This window comes from Phoca vitulina, unplaced genomic scaffold, assembly GCF_004348235.1.
Source record: "Phoca vitulina isolate PV1807 unplaced genomic scaffold, GSC_HSeal_1.0 scaffold40, whole genome shotgun sequence".
NCBI lineage: Eukaryota > Metazoa > Chordata > Mammalia > Carnivora > Phocidae > Phoca > Phoca vitulina.
This window is the reverse complement of record NW_022589743.1, coordinates 3,919,643-3,941,739: the sequence shown is the minus strand read 5'-3', so window position 1 is coordinate 3,941,739 and position 22,097 is coordinate 3,919,643. Positions and strand designations below refer to the sequence as shown.

The 22,097-nt window shown below is 39.1% G+C and overlaps 1 protein-coding gene across 3 annotated transcripts in view; it reads left to right on the top strand.

Annotated features, from left to right (window-relative positions):
- The window catches only part of SPOP (speckle type BTB/POZ protein), a 65,628-nt gene that overhangs the window by 7,487 nt on the left and 36,044 nt on the right, over positions 1-22,097 (top strand). The window contains exon 2 of one of the 3 annotated variants that reach the window (XM_032428538.1): positions 11,711-11,757. The exons of the other annotated variants lie outside the window; for them this stretch is intronic. The gene's annotated coding sequence lies outside the window, so the exon portion shown is untranslated. The remainder of the gene's footprint in view (positions 1-11,710; positions 11,758-22,097) is intronic. 3 annotated transcript variants of the gene reach the window in all.

Sequence of the window (22,097 nt, the reverse complement as noted above, 5' to 3'; positions counted from 1 at the left end):
AGCAGGGGGAGTGGGAGAGGGAGAAGCAGGCTTCCCGCTGAGCAGGGAGCCCGATGCGGGGCTGGATCCCAGGACCCTGGGATCATGACCTGAGCCAAAGGCAGACGCTTAACGACTGAGCCACCCAGGCGTCCCTAAAATTTTATCTTTTATTGAAACTAAGTTTTAAACTTTAACAGAGTCAGATTTATTATGTTTTTCCATGATCATGTGTGTTTTTTGTGTCTTAATGAAGGAATCCTGCCCTATACTGAGGTAACAATTATATCTTATATTTTTTTCTAAAAGTTTTAAAGTTTTGTTTTTCACATTTGGGTCTCTGATCCACGTAGAATTTATTTTGATGTTTGCTGTGAAGTAGGGATCTAACTTTTTTCCATAAGGATAACCCTGAAGTAGGAATTTAATTTTTTTTCCCTAAGGATAACCCAGTATCCCAGCATCATGGTCTGCCCCTTACGACTTTATAATGCCACTTACATGTTTCTGTATTCTCTGTTCTGTAATGTTGGTCCGTTTACGTATCTCATATTCTGTATTCCCTGTTCTGTAATGTTGGTCCGTTTACGTATCTCGTACTGGTACTACACTGCCTTAATTATCTTAGCTTTATAATTGTTCATATCTAGTAGGGCAGGTCTCCCTACCTTGTTCTTTTTCTGTTCATCAGCCTCCCTGAAAAACCCTGTCAGGTTAGTATATTTTAAAGAAGCCATTTGCTGTCTAAAATACATTGACATAATATATAATGGCCTTCTCCAAAAAGAAAAAAAAAAACAAACAACAAACCAAGCCTCCCTTAATCTAGCAGCTGACCATTAAGGTTATCTCTTGTTCTGAATAAGCCTATAATTTCCATTCAAATTTTAGTTTTGTTGGAATGACTTTCATTTTATATGGGGATATGATCTTCAAATGGAGGAGAACCGTGTTATAATTTGGTGTCTCAGATAAGGACACCAAATAAAACATTCTTGGTAACAGTATTGAAGTTCTGTGGTGTTAAGGCTTTCTTGATCATAAGGAAAAGAAATCTATTTAACGGGGCACCTGGGTGGCTCAGTCGTTAAGCGTCTGCCTTCGGCTCAGGTCATGATTCCAGGGTCCTGGGATCCAGCCCCGCATCGGGCTCCCTGCTCCGCGGGAAGCCTGCTTCTCCCTCTTCCACTCCCTCTGCTTGTGTTCCCTCTCGCTGTCTCTCTCTCTGTCAAATAAATGAATAAAATGTTAAAAAAAAAAAAAAAGAAACCTATTTAAAATAACATATAAAAGATTTTTCAAAAGGAAGTAGTTGTAGTAGAATCCAAGGAAAAGCTGAACAACAAGACCTTAAGGCTGGAACCAAAACAGTTCCAAGGACTTCAGCAATAAGACTTAATGGACTCTAGTGTTCTGCCATAAGTAGACCTCAGTATCCATGAGGCTTAATTCAGATTCCTGAATGATATCTGATTTGGCCAATCTAAGGCATGATTTTCCCTGGGCCAGATGTCTGCCCCAAGTTCAACTCTGGGTGAGGATGGGGAATGGAAGATTTGCTACAAATGGCAATTTTGGGGGTGGCTGGAATCAGAGACAGATTCTCTTAGAGCAGTGGTTCTCAAACTTTTTAGTCTAAGGGCTCTATACTTTTAAAAATTATTGAGGACCCCAAGAGCTTTTGTTTATGTGGTTTATAACTATTGATATTTACCAAACTAAAAATTAAAATTAAAAACAGTTTAAAAAAATTAATTACCTAGGGGTGCCTTGGTGGCTAAGTCGGTTAAGCATACAACTCTTGGTTTCTGCTCAGGTCATGATCTCAGGGTCGTGGGATCAAGCTGTGTGTCGGGCTCCGCACTTAGCGGGCAGTCTGCTTCAGATTCTCTCTCTCCCTCTGCTTCCCCCCGCTCGTGAGCGTGCACTCTCTCACTCTCTAAAATAAATAAATAATTACCAAAAAAAACCTATCTCATGTTAACATAAAATTTTTATGAAAAATAACTTTTTCAAAAAATTAGAGGAATGTGACTTTTTTTTTTTTACACTTTTGCAAATCTCTTAATATCTGGCTTAAGAGAAGATGGATTTTCTTATCTACTTGTGGATTCAGTCTGATGTGATTGATAGTTTTGATTGAAGTATTTGAAGAAAATATAACTGCAAGGGATATGTAGTTGGAAAAGGGAGAAGTATTTTCAGACAGTTGTGCATATTCTTCTACACAGAACTTGGCAATTGGTAGTTTCTTTTTAATTTTTTTTTATTTTTTAAATATTTTATTTATTTGACAGAGAGAGAGAGATATCTAGAGCAGGAACACAAGCAGGGGGAGTGGGAGAGAGAGAAGCAGGCTTCCCGCTGAGCAAGGAGCCCTGTGTGGGGCTCGATCCCAGGACCCTGGGTTAATGACCTGAGCCGAAGGCAGATGCTTAATGACTGAGCCACCCAGGCGCCCCAACAATTGGTAGTTTCTTAAAAGTTAAGTTGCAGTGTGGAAACTGAAATCATTGATGTTACTGTTACATTAAAATCCATTGGTCTGGGGGTACTTGGGTGGCTCAGTCGTTAAGCGTCTGCCTTCAGCTCAGGTCATGATCCCAGAGTCCTGGGATCGAGCCCCACATCAGGCTCCCTGCTTGGTGGGAAGCCTGCTTCTCCCTCTCCCACTCCCCCGCTTGTGTTCCTGCTCTTGCTATCTCTCTCTCTGTCAAATAAATAAATAAAATCTTAAAAAAAAAAATCCATTGGTCTGTCTTACACTTTGAATGGGTTTTTTACCCATTCGTGATTTGATAACGTGCATTGGTTGTTTGGGAAATATTGGTTCATTGAGTTAAGCAAATTTTCCAGATGACACATTTCATAATGCAAAAAAATAAAAAAAAAACAAGGTAGGGGCTCCTGGGTGGCTCAGTCGGTTTAGAGACTGACTCTTGATCTCAGCTCAAGTCTTGATCTCGGGGTCGTGAGTTAAACCCTTCGTTGGGCTCCATGCTGGGCATGGAGACTGCTTTATTTATTTATTTATTTATTTATTTATTTATTTTTTAAGATTTTATTTATTTATTTGACAGAGAGAGACACAGCGAGAGAGGGAACACAAGCAGGGGGAGTGGGAGAGGGAGAAGCAGGCTCCCCGCGGAGCAGGGAGCCCGATGCGGGGCTGGATCCCAGGACCCTGGGATCATGACCTGAGCCGAAGGCAGACGCTTAACCAACTGAGCCACCCAGGCGCCCCTGGAGACTGCTTTAAAAAAAAACACCGCATTAGTTAATATCATCACCCATCTCATCAGAGAAGTCGGTAAGTATTGGGAATCTGTCAGGCAGCTACAAGATTTTCAGAATTCTAATTTTTTATTAAAAGCTCAAATTTTACCAAGAAAATTTATTGCTTCATCAAAAACATTCTTAAGTGAAATTGACTTAAAAAAAAAATCACCAGTATATGATGGTGAAAGACACCAGACTCTAGTACAGTTTGATGCCTTTACCTTAATTTATGCTAAAGCACCAGTAGTTTTACCCATGGTTGATTTTGTATCACTAGTGCAAATGTCAGTGCAGTGAAAAAGGCAAATGATTTCTTAGTATTATGAAAATAGTTTCAACTTTATGGACTCCCTGAAAGGGGCCTCCAGGGATCCGTGGACTACATTTTGGGAACCACAGCCTTATGAGAGGGTGTGGGTAGGGAAACAAAGGCCTATTACTTGAGGTACAACAAATGTTTCGTGGTAGGATTTTACTGCATTGCTACTGCTGTTCTTGGCTATCATTTAACATGATGTAGAAATGAATGGAATACTTTGAAAGTTTCAGATTTCTTGTTGAACAGAAGTGTTTTCCTAGTCATGATCATTTTCAAACAGCAGAGCTTAAGCTATCCAGATCTTTCAGCCAGATATTCTTTCAAGTATGTGATAATCTTAAGGTAACCCATTTTTTTAATTTTTCTCTTTTTTTAAATTTTATTATGTTATGTTAATCACCATACATTACATCATTAGTTTTTGATGTAGTGTTCCATGATTCATTGTTTGTGTATAATACCCAGTGCTCCATTCAATATGTGCTCTCTTTAATACCCATCACCAGGCTAACCCATACCCCCACCCCTTCCCCTCTAGAACCTCAGTTTGTTTCTCAGAGTCCATAGTCTCTCATGGTTCGTCTCCCCCTCCGATTTCCCCAGCTAACCCAGTTTAATATAGCCTATAGGATTTCTGTGCTGGTAGTAGCACGTGCAAGTTAATATTTTTTTCAAGCAGTTAAATACGTTAAAAAACTTGAGATCCAAAAATTTGGGAAGATCTTGCCTTTGCAGAAAAGGCATAGAAGGGGAGGTTAAGGCTGGGAATCTGCCGTTCCAGCCTTATATCTCTTGGTTATTAAAGGTCTTGCTAAAGAGAACCTCCATTCCCCCCCCCCCATTTAAATATGCTTTATGACAGACAGGAGTAGTGGTGTTAACTGACTTCATTTCAACGAATATCTATTGAGTGACTATAAATGAAAGGTCTTATAAAAGGTGGAGAAGGGGTATGTTGTGAAATGATTGGGGAATTAAACCAGTATTACATATTTTGGTGTTTAGAATTGGAAGAGATCATTTAGTTGGGGAAGTTGGGGTGGGAGTCAGGACTGTCTTCATGAAGGTTACCTTTGAGCTGGGTTTTGAAGGGTAGGTATTTTGAAGGCTGGAATTTTGATTGGCAGAGATGGGAAGGGAATTCAGGCAGAAGGAATGTCATGAGCAAAAATGTGGAGGTGGGGACATGCAGTGTTTGTCAGTATAGGGTGTGTACTGGAAATGTGAACCATGCAGTATGGCTGAAGCAAAAGATGCCTGAGATAATAGGAGCTAAGATAGGAGAGAAATTGGCCCTGAACATGAAAGGTCTTCTACCAAGGCCAGATAGTTAGGCTTTAATGTGGTAAATGATGGAGAGACTTTGAAAGATTTTGATTGAAAAATAACACGATCAGAGTGTGCTTTCAGAAAATGTATTCAGCCCCATTCATTAATTCATTCATTAACTATTTTTTAAAATAGTTACTCGGTGCCACTTAAGCATGAAAAACAGTGTATATAATGGTGAACCAAATAGAAAATCCCTATTCTCTTGGAATTTCCAGTCTAGGAAGGGAGCTTCAACAAATAAACACAAATGTAATTACAAATTGTTAATGAAAGAAAGGAATAAATTAATATTGGGGAATAATGGGGTACTTCACTTTAGTTGGGGGAATCTGGAAAGGCCTTGCTGGGGAAGTTCGATATGAGCTGAGTACCTCCCTTGTGCCAGATGCTGTTTTAGGTACTGGGGATATATAAGGAACAGAAGAGTCAAAAATCCCAGCTCTCGGGGCACCTGGGTGGCTCAGTCGGTTAAGCGGCTGCCTTCAGCTCAGGTCATGATCCCAGGGTCCTGGGATCGAGTCCCACATCGGGCTCCCTGCTCAGTGGAGAGTCTGCTTCTCCCTCTCCGTCTGCCTGCCTCTCTGCTTACTTGTGCTCTCTCTATCTCTCTGTCAAATAAATAAATAAAAAATCTTTAAAAAAAAAAAAAAAAAATCCCAGCTCTCGTGAAATGTAGATTTAGGCAGTAAATAAGATAAATAAATTATATGGTATGTTAGAAGGCAGTATGTCCCAAGGAGGAAAATAAAGCCGAAGAAAGTGATAGGGTATGTTGGGGTGGATGTGGAGGTTATAATTTTAAGTGGAATGGCCATGGAATGTCTCAATAAAGCACTACAAAGGTAATATTTGAGTAAATATCTGTAGAAGCTGAAGGAGTGAACCAGAGCAAAGGCAAACGCCATGAGGAATGATGTGCCTGGCACGGTCAAGGAACAAGCAGGGAGGCCAGCCATGGCTGGAGTTAAATGAGCAAGGGAGAAAGTAACCGAAGTGAGATCAGAGAGGCTAGTGGGGGTCCAGAAGCTGCAGAGCAGTGGTTCTCCCCTGGAGCTGCATGTTGGTTACCCGAGGAGCTTTTACAAATCCCGGTGCCTGGGCTGCACCTCATACTGCTGAAATAAGAATCTTGCACGTGGGACTCAGTGGCAATGGAGAAAAGTAGATGGATTTGTTAAAGAAAGAATCCATTTAATTATAGATTGGATGTGGGGGTTGAGGAAGAAGAGTGTCAAGACTGACTCCCAGTTTTCTGGCTTAAGCAGTTGGATGTGTAGAGGTGCCGCTTACTGAAATGGGAGTGGGAGATAAGAATGGGGGGGGTAGGTGTGGGATTTGGAGGGAAGATCAGAAATCAGGAGTTCAATTTTAGACATGTTAAATTTGAGATGCGAATGTGGCTAAGTATAAACATGTTAAGTAGGCAGATATATGAGTGGGGCTTGAAGTAAGAACTTGAGGTAATAAATTTGTATTATCATGTGCTTATGATGGTCTTAAAAGTATCTAAATGACATCACATAGTATAGATTTGATGGAATGAACTGGAGGTGTGGAAACTGGTTAGCCTGTTCCAGCAAACTGCACAGGGATTGGTGCTAGTGTGAACTGGAATTGTGGCGGTGGGACTAGAGAAGAGAAAAGAGAGTAAGTTGGAGATTTGAGGCCCCGGGGAGCTTGTAAGGAGTGGGGGCGGACAGTAGGCCAGGAATGCAAGACAGCTTTGAGATACCAAGCCTGGGTGAATGATCGGTCTGTTAGCAGATATAAAATAGTCAGGAGGAGCTGCTTTGGAAAAAAAGATAGTGTTTGGCTTTGCATGTATTGACATTTAGGATAGGCTGCCTAGCAGGCAGGCAGTTGAATCTATTGCACCGGGTTTTCGCAGAGCAGGTGAGGTTTGAAAGATAGATCTAGGTCTCATTTATATAAAATTGATTCACCGTGGGAGCGGCAAACTCTATGAAAATAAACATCCGAAGTCTCTATCATAACCTGTTAGGTCCTCTGTGATGTGGTTCCTGCCTGTTTCGTGTACGGTGTTTTCCTTTGTTTACCATGATCAAGCTGCACTGGCTTTTTTATTTTTCCAGTATATCCAGCTAAGTCCTCCTTCAGGGCTTTTGCACTTTTTCATCTTGACTCTTCTTTTCCACTTGGTAGAGGGAATAGGAGTTCCGAGAAAAAACTTCAGAAGTTGGTATCTGGGGAGTAGAGAATATTCCAAGAGATCCTTGGTTAGGTAGAGAGTGTTGGATGAGCATCTGAAATAGAATGGCAATGGGAGCCCCAGACTGTTGCAGTTCTGTCAACACAAAGGCACCAAGTGCCATGTTGGTCTTAGTGTCCCCCGGACTCGAATCTGTTCACCAGAAAGGCTCAGTCAGTGGTAGTTCCCCTCCACGTTGGCTGTCTGACGATGGAGTGGCAGTGGAAGTGATGGTCGACCTTTGGAATATAACTCAACTTGATGATAACCTGACTCATTGCCCTCCTGTCACCACTTATGGAAATGTCCTCTGTGTAGGTGAGAAACTTCCTTTTTGAAAGCTGCTGGTAAATTATTTCAGAAACTTTTGGCTTGAAGAAACAACATGAAAACAGCAGGGAAATGAACTGCACGTTGACCTTGGTCCATTGTTAGGGACTACTTCTCTTCATGGGCTGGTGCATCACTCCTTTAGTGGTGGTGATAGCAGTAAATGTGAGTAATGCACTATACACATGAGTCCTTAAAACGAGATGTATATAATTGCAAAATCTATACTGTATTTTTTTTTTCAGAATGAAAAGGTTTCCTTTTTCTGATTTTAAAATAATAGAAAAATAGTAAAAAAGAAAAAATAAAAACTTAAAATATTACATGTCACTAAAAATAGTCTTATTTTTTTTTAAGATTTTATTTATTTATTTGACAGAGACACAGCGAGAGAGGGAACACAAGCAGGGGGAGTAGGAGAGGGAGAAGCAGGCCTCCTGCAGAGCAGTGAGTCCGATATGGGGCTCAGTCCCAGGACCCCGGCATCACGACCCGAGCTGAAAGCAGACGCCTAACGACTGAGCCACCTGGGTGCCCCTAAAAATAATCTTTTAAAATAACTACATAGAATTCCTCTACAGAGTTTTGTTGTATGAATGCATCATATTTGGTCAATTCCCTACAAATGAACTTCCTTTTTCTCCAGTTTTTGCTTGTAAATTATGCTCTGATAAGCATCCTAATACATAAATATTTGTATATACTGATCAGATTGATTCATTAGGATAGATTCTGGAAGTGGAAGTGGGATTTCTGCGTTAAAGGGTCTGCAGTGTTCCATTTTTTCATAATTATTCAGATATTTTTATAGTTGGAAAGATATTTAAACAGCATTAAAGAACATTTTAATAAAGGAAGGAATCTATTATTCTGTCAGCCATTTTCCCCTTTCCATCTGATAACTTGTTTTGTTTCTTAAGTACCTATTCTTAGGTCTCACTAGACCTACCTAAAGAGAATTTGGGGGTAGGGAAAGACATACACAGAAGAATTACAGTACTCAGCATCCTACATTATCAGGTAAGGGATTCTAAGTAACCTTTGTTAACTGCCAAGAAAGTGACAATAAGTATGATAGGAATTCAGAGGGAGCTGGGGTGATCAGGAAAGGCTTCAAGACAAGATAGAACTTGACCTGGATCCAGAAGGGTAATATTCAAATAAGAGGTGGGAGAATATTCCTGGCTTTCAGAATGGTACGACCAGATTTGCAGAAGGCACATGACTGTGTGTGTGAGCTGACCCTCAGGCTTACAGCCTAACCGACAGACTAGTTGGAGAGGAGGCTTCATGTGGTGATGTAGTGGAGAGGCTTGTATGGGAGTTAAGGTATATTCCAGAGGACTGATTTTATTCTTAGCGCATCTGAAGTTGTTCAGTATAGAACTGGAAGATAGAGCAGATATATAGATGTGGCCCGATTTAAACTGAATGCATTAAAGTCTTTTTTTTTTCAAGAAGTGTAGGAGAAGTTTATTTATTTATGTAAGTGTATTATTTAAATGAACTTTCTATAGATCGTAAAAGTTCTCATCCCAAGGAAAAAAATTTTTGTAACTATGTGTATTGATGGACATTAACTAACCTTATTGTGGTGATCGTTTTGTAGTATTATACATATATTACATCATTATGTTATACATCTAAAGCTAATACAATATTACATGTCAATTATATCATAGATAAATAAATAGGTGAACTACCCAGTACTTAAATATTTATTATGTAATTTCACAGATGTGTTGCAACTTCTGTGGATCTTAGTTTCTTTTATAAAATCAAAGAGTTTAGACAAGGTGGTCGCTGAAGTACTTTCTGGTGCTGAGGTTGCAGTGTAACCTTTCAAGAATACCTTGATTTTATGACATAAATTGGCCTGTAGTTAGGCTGATACCCACTTCTAGCTCCTTTGCACCCCCACATCTGTGAGAGCAAAAATCTTCAGTTGGATGATTGTCTCCTAGCTCCCCAGGTCTAGAATGATTCACCTTTGGAAACTCAGTTGTTCTCATCTTTTATTTCTGAATGACATTTAGAGATTTTTGGTTGAAAGAATTTTATGGCTAAGATTGAGCCTCAAGAGGATGCTGTGAGGTTGAGAGGAATTATTATATAATAATAGTTTTAAATGATCTTCCTGTTACTATCCATAGGAATTTATTTCATGCTGGCCTCCTTCTTTTATTTTGAATTCACTCCCATGATGACTTTAATGTATGGCCATGCTATGTAAATACATTTTGTTGTAAGTTTAGCCCAGATAAAATTTTGGATATGAATCTATAGGAAAAATTACAGAATACATTCCAAAGCAAAATGTTAAGGATTTCTTTTTTACTCTCTGTTTTGAATTACTTACACCACTTTTTACCTCCTTTTGAGAACTGACTAGTACTTTTTTAAACTCAGAGACTCTGTTTAAAGTGCACAATCATCACAGGGTGTTGTATGGAAGTGTTGAATCACTATATTGTACACCTGTAACTAATATAACACTATGCTAACTAACTGGAATTAAAAGAAAAACTTAATAAAGTGCACAATCAGGTTCACAGCTAATTAGTGGCATACTTTAAGTGTCTCCCACCTAGCATCACATTCTTTTAACTAAACTGTAGTGCCTTTGACCAAAATGTTGTGTTTTAGAGAGAACCAAGGTAAGCTGTCATAAGGTGACCAACTAGCTCTTCTGATAAGCCCTCCCAGGGTGCTTTCAGTGTGATGGGGTCTTCAGGATTCAGGATACATTCTAAAGTTTTGCAAGTGAACTGTCTCTTCAGTGTCACCAGAGTTGATTGGTCTCAGGGAAAAGTGGCTAAACAAACTCATAAGGGGCTGACAGATAAACCAGCATGCCATTTTATTTATTTGTTTATTTATTTATTTATGGGGGGGTGGCACGCAGCGGGAGAAAGAGACATCTTAAGCAGGCTCCATTCCCAGTGCAGAGCCCAACATGAGGCTTGATCTGAGGACCCTGAGATCATGACCTGAGCCAAAATCAAGAGTCCGGTGCGTAACTGACTGATCCACCCAGGCACCCCAAGAATGCCATTTTATTAATTTTCATTGAGGGGTGGTCTTTTCCATGACCTAGAAAACGTATGTCTGCTCAGTCCATTCCCCTTCTAGTGTCAGGGTATTATTAGCAAAAACTAATAGTAGCTAATGTTTACTGAGGACTGACTTACTCTGTCCCAGGCACTGCTCTAAGCAGTTTACATGTGTATAAGTCATTTGATCTTCATAATAACCTTATGAGGGAAGTATTCTTAACCTGTATTTTACAGGTGAGGAGTCTGAGGCCTAGAGGTTTCTTTTAATAACTTGCCTGAGATCATGCAGCTAGTAACTACTGTGTTGTATTAAGCAAAAGGTCACTTGGTAAGCATAGAATCTTAGCAAAGGGAAGTAAAAATCCTTGAGGCCATTTTATCTGGATCATGATAGAGTCATTCCTTTTTCAAACATTTATTAAGCACCTACTATTTGCTGGGCACTGCCTAGACCCCAGACTTGCCAAGGTAAATATCATAGTTGAGTGCCCTTTTGGGACTCAGAGTCTAGTGAGAAAGGCAGGTAATTACAGCAGCAAGAGATTTACACATTGGAAGTGGGGAGGAGGAAGCATTTAAACTCTACTTGGAGAGATTAGTTGTTTACAAAGGTGAAGAAAAGGCATTCTGGATAGAGAAAACATTTTGTGCAAAGATGTTGTGCCAAGCACTAGCTTACTCTGCAGGAATGAAACAAAGTGTTGCACTAATTAAGGTAATACTGCAGTATAATAATGTCCTGAACTAATTAAGCTGTTTGTTGTGGGGATCAAGAGAAACAAATGGGCTTGAAATATATTTCTGAGGTAAAATTGACAAGACGTGGTGAATGACTAAATTGGGGTATGGGAAGTGGAGGTGTGGGTTGTAAGAGCGAGTGGGGAGTTAAGGCTAACTCCAGGATATCTGGTTTGAGCCCTTGGGTGAATGGTAGGATCACTCAAAGCAATCAGGTTTTGGGGGGAGGATGGGCTTCCGTTTTGGACCTGCTGAGTTTAAGATGCCTATGAGATAGTCACATGATGTCTAGTAGCAGGAAGCTGGTTTGCAATAGAGAAGAGAGAGGCATGTACGTGGTGACTGAAGCCATGGGAATTAATGAAATGGGGGCAATTGTAGTGGTTTGGATTGGCTAGAAGGCAGGAGCAAAAGTGGAGAGGGGCTGGTATTCCTCTATTTTCAGTAAATCCTTGTTTAAATTTTTAGGTCCTGTTTTGTCTGCTTTTGACTTGGTAGAAATCTTGTCTTTTGAAGTAAGTGCTTCAAATAATTCTTTTATTTATGGTTGTTGTCTTAAAATTTACATAAAAACTTTTTTTTAATTGCAGTGGTCTTACACGTGAATTTTGTTAAAATTTACAGAGTGTACACAAAAAGGTTAATTTTACTGTATATAAAAACTGTAAAAAAAAAAAAAAAAAAAGTACGTCCAAAGTTTGGATCCTTTTAAAAGGATCTGGTTAGAGCTTTATATAATGCCAAAACCTCATTTTAACAATTTTTTCTAAACTTAGTCTCCAGTTCCTTAACCAAGCTCACAAATACTAAAATGGGTGCATTTAAATTTATCCATTCTTCTCTTAACTTGATTATCACTACTTGAAGGCAGAGAGGCAAGAAAAGATCTGAAGAGTCTACAAACTGGATAGTGAGCACTATACTGACTCCAGTCTCCTGCCCATAAATTGTGAATGATTTCACTGTAAATGTGTATAGGACTTTTTTATAGTACTTTTTAAAATAATTAAACAATTTTTTCTTTTTGAATAATTTTTCATCTCCTTCAAGCACTGTAGGGATTGAAGTAGAGGTCATAATTTCATTCTAGAATAAAGAATTAGGATAACAGTATCATCTTTATTGCCAACTATAAAGATATTTTGAATTAGCTAAATTAATGTCAGTTGTGAAAAGTCAGAGTTTATAGACATGAGATACTTACAGAAGTGATAGAGGGCACCTGGGTGGCTCAGCATTAAACAACTGCCTTCGGCTCAGGTCATGCTCCCAGGGTCCTGGGATCGAGCCCAACATCAGGCTCCCTGCTCAGCGGGAAGCCTGCTTCTCCCTCTCCCACTCCCCCTGCTTGTGTTCCCTCTCTCGCTGTCAAATAAATAAATAAATTCTTAAAAAAAAAAATAGAAGCGATTGAGTTAATTTTAAATTATGTGGAAGTCTCAAGGACATTGGACATCAGATTTTAGCAGTTTATTATGCAGCAGTAGAAAACTAAGAGCCTTCCCTTTCTCTGTCGGACTGTGCCTAGACTGCCGTGCCTTGTATAGAGTACATGTTAATTAAAAACCGATACAACGGAAAAAAACCCAAACTACTTACTTTTGGAAATTATTTGTATTACATGATCTGATTGGATAAACTTTTGTGGCAAGGATAGGCAGTAACCAATATATATGTATTTGGGTTCCCAGACTGTCTGTAGCCAATCATAAGCCATTGCGTTCTCTTAGGTCATAGTAGTCTGCCATTCAACATAGCAACTCAACCCAAATGCTGCTTTAGTTTGTTCTTGACAGTATGTGCAAGCTCAGTGTTAAATTGAATGTCTTTGTATTTGATTTTTGGATTAGTTTCAAATAGTCATTTGTTTTTCTGTCCTTGATTCATTGCCACTTAATACCAATCTCAAATCCAAGAAACAGATTCTTAACTGTCTTGGAAACAGTAGATTGCAGTGAAGGACGTAATTATTTTGTCTCAGTCTGAGGTCTGCCTCTTTAATTATGTGATTAGAATATTTGTTTTTGTTTGGTTTATAATTTTTATTTGAAAACTCTTAACCTAAAATTTTTATCTATTAAGCTGTGGACTTCAGTCTGGTAGATGGGGCATTAAACTCCACTAGGTAGAATTTGCCAACTCCTAGAAGACTAATTTTTCTACAGCTGCAATCTTAAAGGGCCTACCCAAATCATAAGTCTTACAGGTAAGGGCTTCTTAATTAGTGGCAGAATTTATGGACCTCTCAAGTGATTTTTTGATAATATCATAGGACCCTTGCCAGGTAATCCTTGTGTTTGACATTGCATCCCATTTAGTTCAACTCCCCCTTCCTTGCCCAGTTGATGCTCATTGGATACCTGGAACTATCTGCTTGGAGTCCAGTGTCTGGAGTTGGGACCCATTGATCATTTGTGGTGTACTCAGAGCAAGGGCTGAGAAAACCACCCTCTTTTATTTATTTTTTCTTTCTTTCTTTTTTTCTTTTTAACTCTCATTTTGAAAGAGATGCTTCTGGCTCTCAGTGTAGGATGTGCTGTGCTTGGTTAGTTTTGTATGTAGGTGTATGTAAGGTTGGCCCTGATTCTGAGTGCTTGGATTGATACTTAAGATTATGAGGCTTTGTGTGTGTCTTTTTTAGTGATCCCCTGATAATGTAAGAAACTGGGGGCAATTTTCTTGAGATATTTAGTGTTGGGTGTGGTTGGTTTACTTGAGTGAGGAGAGGAAAGAATGTGTTGGGAATAATCTCATAGTAGGTGTTCCTAAAGTGTATTTTCCCAGTGTTCTTATAAAGTTAGAGGGAGCTCCTGCTGAAAACAGAACATACTGCACTAGACATACTGCACTTCCCTGATAGTAAAATTTTAAAAAGTTGGGTTTTTTTTTTTACATTTCAGTGTAACACTAACATATTTTTTGTCTTTCCCCCAAAATGTGATAGCGTACTGCAATTGAAGATGTAATACTACACTCGATCTTAGCCAAAAGGCCAAGAAGCGATAGAGATGTAATACTGATAATAAATTATAGGAAAGTAAAACAAGAACTTTTGTATATATTTATTTTGTTTTTAGAAACTCATGTGCTGCCCGCATACACACACACACACACTTTGAGAGTCACCTGATGTTTACATGGTCTTTTGTAAATACTTCCTGTTAAATTAAGGTAATTTTCAAAGTGGATGAACACTTTAAGAATACATCAAGAGTTGCTTCCTCTGTGGTTTATGAGCAGTTTTGTCACCTTTGGAATCATATACTATCCCATTTAATTTGGGGATAAATTGCTGACTTCATAGGGATCCTTTGCCAATGACAGAGATAAGGAACTAAATGGACTTCTGTGTTGATAAACCTTTCTGGGGTGAAAATAGCCAGTTTATATATGAAGGAATTTAGCTGTACATGTTATTGAATCCACATCCTGATCTAAAAACTGTGTGTTCTTGGGATTCACGTAGACGCTGCAATACAAGTTGCTCACCTACTCTCCTTTTGCTTCCTACCTGAAATTTATTTTCTATCAATATCTTCTTAAACATCTCAAGGAAACAGCAGCACTTAAATCTTACAAACAAACAAGTATCACATATCATGTTTGCTGTATTTTTGGATGAAGTTTGTCCACTTAATTAATAATAGATATTTCTGAGCTTTTTTTGGGGGGGGCGTCTAAGTCTCTCTCACTGGTTCTTTTTGTTTCTGTTTTTTTTGTCTCTGGCCATCCTGGATGAATATCTGTCAAGTGGGTAGATGCTCAAAGGTGCAAGGAATCTGGCAATCATCTGGGGAGTATATACATATATATATAAAACATTTACAGGGCAGTTTGGCATTATCTATCAAAATAAACAATGTACAGGCTCTTGGGCTTGCTTGCATGTATGTTCAGATACACCAGTTTGCTGGGTTGTTTGCTGTAGCAGACCCCTGGAAACCACACATCACGGTACACTGGAGTTCTTTACAACCTTTAGAAAGGATAGGTCTATGTGTGCCTCCAGGGAGTGTGTGTGTGTGTGTGTGTGTGTGTGTGTGTGTTTGCTGGTACATGGCCTTTTTTTGGTTTTGTGCCATTTTGGGGGATTGTTTCAAACAGTAGTTGTCTTTAGGCTTTAGAAGAGGGATTTGGGTGTCTGGAAGGAAGCTTTTACTTTTCATTTATAGCTTCCTATCACTTTTGAATTAGTTGTACTCGTTATGTATTGCTTTTAGTTTTCAGAAAGCACATATGAAGAGAGGCAGATACAATTTTTTTTAAGGATTCATTTATTTGAAAAAAAAGATTTATTTATTTGAGAGAGAGTGTGTGTGTCTGTGCACGAGTGGAGGGAGGGGCACAGGGAGAGAATCCTTAAAACAGACTCCCCACTGAGGGCAGAGCCTGATGCAGGGCTTGATCCCTTGACCCATGAGATCACAACCTAAGCCAAAACCAAGGGTCCAAGAGTCGGACGCTCAACCGACTGAACCACCCAGGCGCCCCAAGGCAGATGTAATTTTAACATTATTTCTAGAGGGGCATAGACTTGTGCTCTGAAAGAGACCTTGGACACTCATCCTCAATTTAAGGCTGAGAAAAGTCAGATTTAGGAAAGCATCTGCAAAACCTGCACTAGAATTTGGGTCCCAAGGACAGCAGAAGCTTATGAATATATTGACTTGTTCTATTGTTACTTTATTTATCTAACTGATGTCCATTTCTCATTGTGAAGAATTGATTTTGGAAGACCCAATAAAATGTTGACCTTTGTAATGTAAGATCTTAAGGTAACTACCTCTGGCAGTAAAGATAAAGTGATAGTGGTAACTTTTGGCCACATTTTGTAACTTTGGAGGCCCAATCCCTTAAAAGTGAATTCATTTATGAGTTCTGTAAGTTTTAATATTTGAATGAATTTGTGTTTAGAGTCCAAAGCTTCCCTGTTTGATTTGAATACCTCGCTGACTCTTCTAGATTTTTTAAATTGATTTTACTGAGTTTTCATTCCATCTGGTATCCAGGGGTTGAATAGATGGAGAAATAATTTTTGTGACTTCAAAAGGGCTTGCTATTTAAAGGTGAAGTGTACTGTGAAAGATGGTAGGGAAATTGTTTAAAGGAAGAAAACATATATTGAGGGGAAGCTCTCAGTTCCTGAAAATATGAGCAGTTCTTCTTTTAACTATGAGTTGAGTCTTTTTTCCTGGCTCTTCAAGGTCAGAAACAATTTTCTCTTTATTCAAACCAAGTAGGGGTGCCTGGGTGGCTCAGTCAGTTAAATGTCCGACTCTTGATTTCAACTTTCAGCTCAGGTCATGATCTCAGGGTCATGAGATCGAGCCCTGTGTAGGGCTCTGTGCTCAGTGGGGAGTCTTTTGGAGATTCTCTCTTTCCCTCTCCCTCTCCTTCTGCTCCCCCTACCTCTCCCCCCCGCCCCACCTTGCACTTGCACTGTCTCTCTTTCTCAAATAAATAAATCTTAAAAAAAAAAAAAAAACAGGCAAAGAAATTGGTAGTGTTAAAGCTGGTAGTTCAACATGGGACTGGAGATATTCAATGAATATTTTTTATGGTTGATTGACTCTAGGGCTCCAGCAATAGAAACATATTTAGTAATGTTATCATTAGTTGTTGGGGGGGGCGCCTGGGTGGCTCAGTCAGTTAAGTGTCTGCCTTCTGCTCGGGTCATGATCTCAGGGTCCTGGGATCGAGCCCCACGTCAGGCTCAAGTCTGCAGCTCCCTCTCCCTCTGCTCTCTGCCCTGCTTGTGCGCTCACGCGCGCACTCTTTCTCTCTCAAATAAATAAATAAAATCTTAAAAAAAAAATTAGTTGTTGGATTTAGGATAAATATCTGTCTTTGCTTGTATAGGTGGGGAGAAGTTACTCTTCCAAAATTTAAATAATCAATAGCCTCTCAAAATGGGCCCTTTATTTGAAAATAATTTGATTAGGCTGATAAGGTGAATCTTTGCTTCAAAGGAGAGGGTTTTCAGGAAATAAAGGAGCCTTTTAAAAACATCTTGGGGGGCGCCCGGGTGGCTCAGTCAGTTAAGGGTCTGCCATCGGCTCAGGTCCTAGTCCTGGGTCCTGGGATCAAGCCCTGCGTCAGGCCCCCTGCTCAGCGGGAAGTCTGCTTCTCTCTCTCCCGCTCCTCCACTCTTGCGCGCGCACATGCATGCGCTCTCTTTCTCTCTCTCTCTCGTGAGCGCGCTCTCTCTTCTCTCAAATAAATATATAAAATCTTAAAAAAAAATAAAAACATCTTGAGGATCAGAGTCAAATCATGTCTGTGCAGTTTTAATCAGTAAAGTTTTGGTTGAATTTGAAAGGGAAAAGAGGTTCATATAGGGCCAAGAACAGATAGAGTGGCAAATTTATCTTTGTAATCCCACATCCTTAGGGAGGAATCCAGTCTGTATAGCCACGTTAGTTCTGTTGTGAACGTGGACTGAGCAATGGAATTGGATAGTCTGGCAGTTGACTGAATTTGAACAGTCACATTAGGTAAGACTGGAAAGCTAGATTGGAGGATGCCAATGTTAGTGTTTCCTGGTTTGTTGCCAGTATCCTTTCTAGTAATGGAGATCAATTAGAAACCTGTTAACACCAGTTCAGGTGAGAGAAAACTGCATAGAAATGGATAAATGTGGAATGTGTTAGGAAGCAAGAGTGCTGACAGGACTTGCTGATAGATGGGAACGCTAGGAAAAGAGGGGTTTTTTTTTGGCTTAAGCAGTTGGGTGGAACATGGTGCTGTTTAGTATTTTAGTCGTGGTATACATCTCAAATAAATATTAATGATAGAAATTGGGCTTTTTAATTCTAATTTACGGCAATGGAGAGAGAGATCTCAGGGGAAAGACGCTAGTTTCTTGGAAACTCAGGGTAGAAAATTACTCTGGCATGTTAGAACGCATTTTATTTAAAAAAATTAATGATGATTACGTGCTAATGTATGGAAAGTCTTTCTTAAAGTATTAGAACGTATGATTTGTTCCCAGGGTCCAGCCTTGAAAGTAGGCATGAGCCTGTCAATGATTAGCCCAGGTCTCCCTTAATAGTGGTGCTCAGAATTCATTAGGAAAAAAAGCATACTTTTCAACAGAGTTGCCGCTTGAAATGGGAATTGAAAGCTAGAGTATATAAATATACCTTCTATCAGATATTTTTCCATTTCCTACATGTTGAATAAAAGACCATACCTGATCTAAGAATCAGTCATAGGAATGACGAAGTTTTGGGTTAGGAGAACTCAAAAGAGTTGAGTTCTGAATTCAGATCCCTTCATAGCCATGTGATCATGATCTCTGAGCTTCTCTTTCCTTATTTGTAAAATACTTGCTCCACATGCCTCGCAGAGCTGTTAAAAATCCCAAGTAAGATCATGAATGTCAGAGTACTTTGGAGACTGAGGCAGTGACTGATATTTGTGAGGAAATGGTTATATAGCTTAAAGCATTTAACACAGGATGACCTCAGAAGTACTTTTAACGAAGACCAGGAGGATGGGGGAGTAGTGCATGGATCGTACCTCTGTTGTGAATCTTGAGGCTGCGGTTTCCACTAGGTTGTCATACCTAACTGTACGGACCTATTCTCAGTGGTCTTATAATTCTTAACCAAAGTGTCTTGTGAAACAGACGGCCCCAGATATATTTCAATGATATAAAGATGATAAAATGTGAAAGGAAGTTTGGTTTTGCTGTCTTATTTGGTAGTTGGAACTGTATTCCTGGTCTTCATGCCAAAATGAAAGACAGCAAAATATGGTTAGTATTTTTGACTTTAAGTTTTCTCCCCTTTAGTTGACCTTTGGGCTATGGCATGGGATTTTGTTTGGTTTGGGAGTATCTTTTCCTTAAGAAGCAAAAAGTATAAATATGCCAGAGGGTTACGAGCAGTTGAAAGCAACTGTTGGTCAGCAAGAGAATGGAAGGGGGGAAAAAAGGTTGGGGATGGCAAAAAGCAAAGGAAGAGAGAGGAAAAAACGTAATTGAAAGAGGAGAAAAAGCTTAAATCATTTCAAAAAGTCTCAAGTTTTCTTTAAAAATAAATCTGTCTTTGAGTTCAGGCACTAAAAATTGAGGTGATTAAAGAAGGAGGGATTAGTCCTATGAGGGCAATGAATAAAATTAGGGAAGGATGGAGGACAGGTCTTCATGAGGTTAGAAGGTAGGATGGTGGAGAGGAAAGATAAGGTCCTCTGTGGAAACCTGGTTCCTTTATAAGGATTTACAACCTGAAGATAGGCTGGATTACTGTATTAGTTGTATGTAAAGTGTGCTTTCTTGGGGGTGCCTGGGTGGCTCAGTCAATTAGGCGTCTGACTAACTGAGTCTGATTTTGGCTCAGGTCATGATCTCAAGGTCATGAGATTGAGCCCCATGTGGGGCTCCACGCCCAGCACTTTCTCCCTTCTCCGTCTCCCTCTGTTCCTCTCCCACCTTCCCCACCCCCCCAACACATGCTTTCTCTCCCTCTCTCTCAAAATTAAATAAATAAAAATAATAAAATGTGCTTTCTTGCTGAGGTATATGAAGTCAGCCTCCTCCTCCCTCTGCTTAAATAAGCCCAGTGCTATGTAATTCCAGTCAACTGGGAAAAGTATTTTACCAACAAGAGCTAGTTTTTTCATTATTAAGAAGATCTGGTCTGAATTCATTGGCTTTTTTTGGTTTGATTCAGACTACATTATTGTCTACTTAAAATATTTCCCTGATGTCGATTTAAAAAAATCTTTTCTAATTTACTTTTCCTTCTGAATTCATTGTTTTTGAAACATTTTTTAAAAAGACAAATAAAATGGAGAGATTATGACAAACCTCTCTAGCTGAAATCCCTCTTTATTTACTTTCTCTGTTCTTTTTCCCACCCTCACTCCCCAGAGACAACTATTACCCTGAATTTAGTGTGCATCCTTGCAGTGCAGTGTGTGTGTGTGTGTGTGTGTGTGTGTGTGAGAGAGAGAGAGAGAGAGAGAGAGAATGTGTGTGAATATATAAATTCTATGACAGTCATTTGTTTTTTTGCTTATTGTTTTTCAAGATCTATCCATCTGGATGCATATAAATCTAGGTCCCTCATTTTAGCTGTTTAATTTTTATTTCACTATGAATATTTCAGTTTTTCCAAACCCTTTGATGGATCTTTAAGTTGTTGCCATTTATTTGCTGTTACAGAACTCCAGTGAACAACAGCCTCATGTGGATCCCTATGCTTTCCTTGTCCTCCTCCTCCTCCTTGTTGTGATAGTTGTTCTTGCTGCTTCCCTGGTTTGACTTTTTTTTTTTCCTCAGTATCTTACCTGAATTCTCCCACTTGGGCCACCACCTAGGTATTCATATCATCACTTGGGGGAGGGGGAGGGATGAGGAGACCCTTTCATAACTGAGAATGCCAACTTCTTTTATTAGGGTCAGAGGTTCTAAAATTTTCTTTTCCTATGCATTCTTTTTGGAATCTGCTAAATTTGGCAACTTTTACATTCCAGTATTTTGTATTTTTATTGGCTCATACCCAGTAGCTATTTTTCATAAATGTTAATGACTCCTCACCTCTTCCTTTAAACCCTTCCTCTTTTACTACTTTTTAACTCCTAGAATACGTCCCACCAAGTGTAGGACTGTTCACTGATCTCCAGTCCAGTTCAGGGAATTCTTGTGTTACCTTCTAAATTCAGCATGATCCAGACATAGCTGATATTCATGAAAGAGTTTCTTGGAGCATTCTTAGCCAAATTAAGTATTAAAAAACATAAGCCCTCCGATAAATTTTGTTCAGGGACCATATGTTTCAGTGATCAGAGTTTTCGTTTATAATTTTTTTGTCTGGAGTCTTTAATCCACTATACTTTCTTAATTATTGCAAGGTTGAGTATATTTTTAATTTTTATGCTCCGTGTCTTTTCCCCTTTAAACGTGGATGCTATTCAGAGCTTTGAGCGCTTGGAATGCTGAAGTGTTACACATGAAAACTGTTACTCTTCTCTAATAATACACTCTGCCTGCTGCAAGTGTTTGAGTAGGACTTCCTTTCTTAACAACTAATTTGGGCCGCCACGTCATGTATGAATATATAGTCATGATATTTTCACCTCATGAATATGTGAACTATCTTTAAGAATTTGATAAGAATTTATGTGTGAAGTATTTTTTTAACAATTGATCAGACCTTAATGTTGAAGCCTTAGTAATAAGTGTAACCATGCAATATCAGATGCCTGTGTATTTTCTCGCAGATTTATTCATGTGTTAGGATATGGTTCAGGTCACAAGTATTGTGGTTGGAAAGTAACCTTTGGATCTAAGTTTACTCCAGTTTTAACTTGAGCAAAGCATTCCATCAAAAGTATAAGCTCTGTCTGTATGCTCAGATATATCTGTCATGTCACCTGATAGGCAGTTTTGTTTAGAGAATTATTTCCCGTTTGCCACTGTAATCACTAAGTTTGAATGGAGTTCTTTACCTGCTCTTTATCACATCAATCCCACAATTTATACTGGGGAGAGATGTTCCTATTTTAAATCTTTCTTTAGAATAGGATAATATGATACACTAACAGTATGGAGTTTTTTTTTCCCTTTCACTCTGGAAACTACTATAACAATTTTGGTACCTAACTCAAAAATAATTTTTTTTCTCTAACTGTAGTTACCTTGTTGGGATATTACATCAGGATACATAACAGAAGCCTTCCGTTTTTGTGGGAGTAAAAATAGAAAGAACTTTGTTCTTGAAATTATATTTTGTTTACATAATTCTTTTTTTTTTTTTTTTTTTAAGATTTTATTTATTTTTTGACAGAGAGAGCAAGAGAGCACAAGCAGGGGGATCAGTAGAAGGAGAGGGAGAAGCAGGCTCCCTGC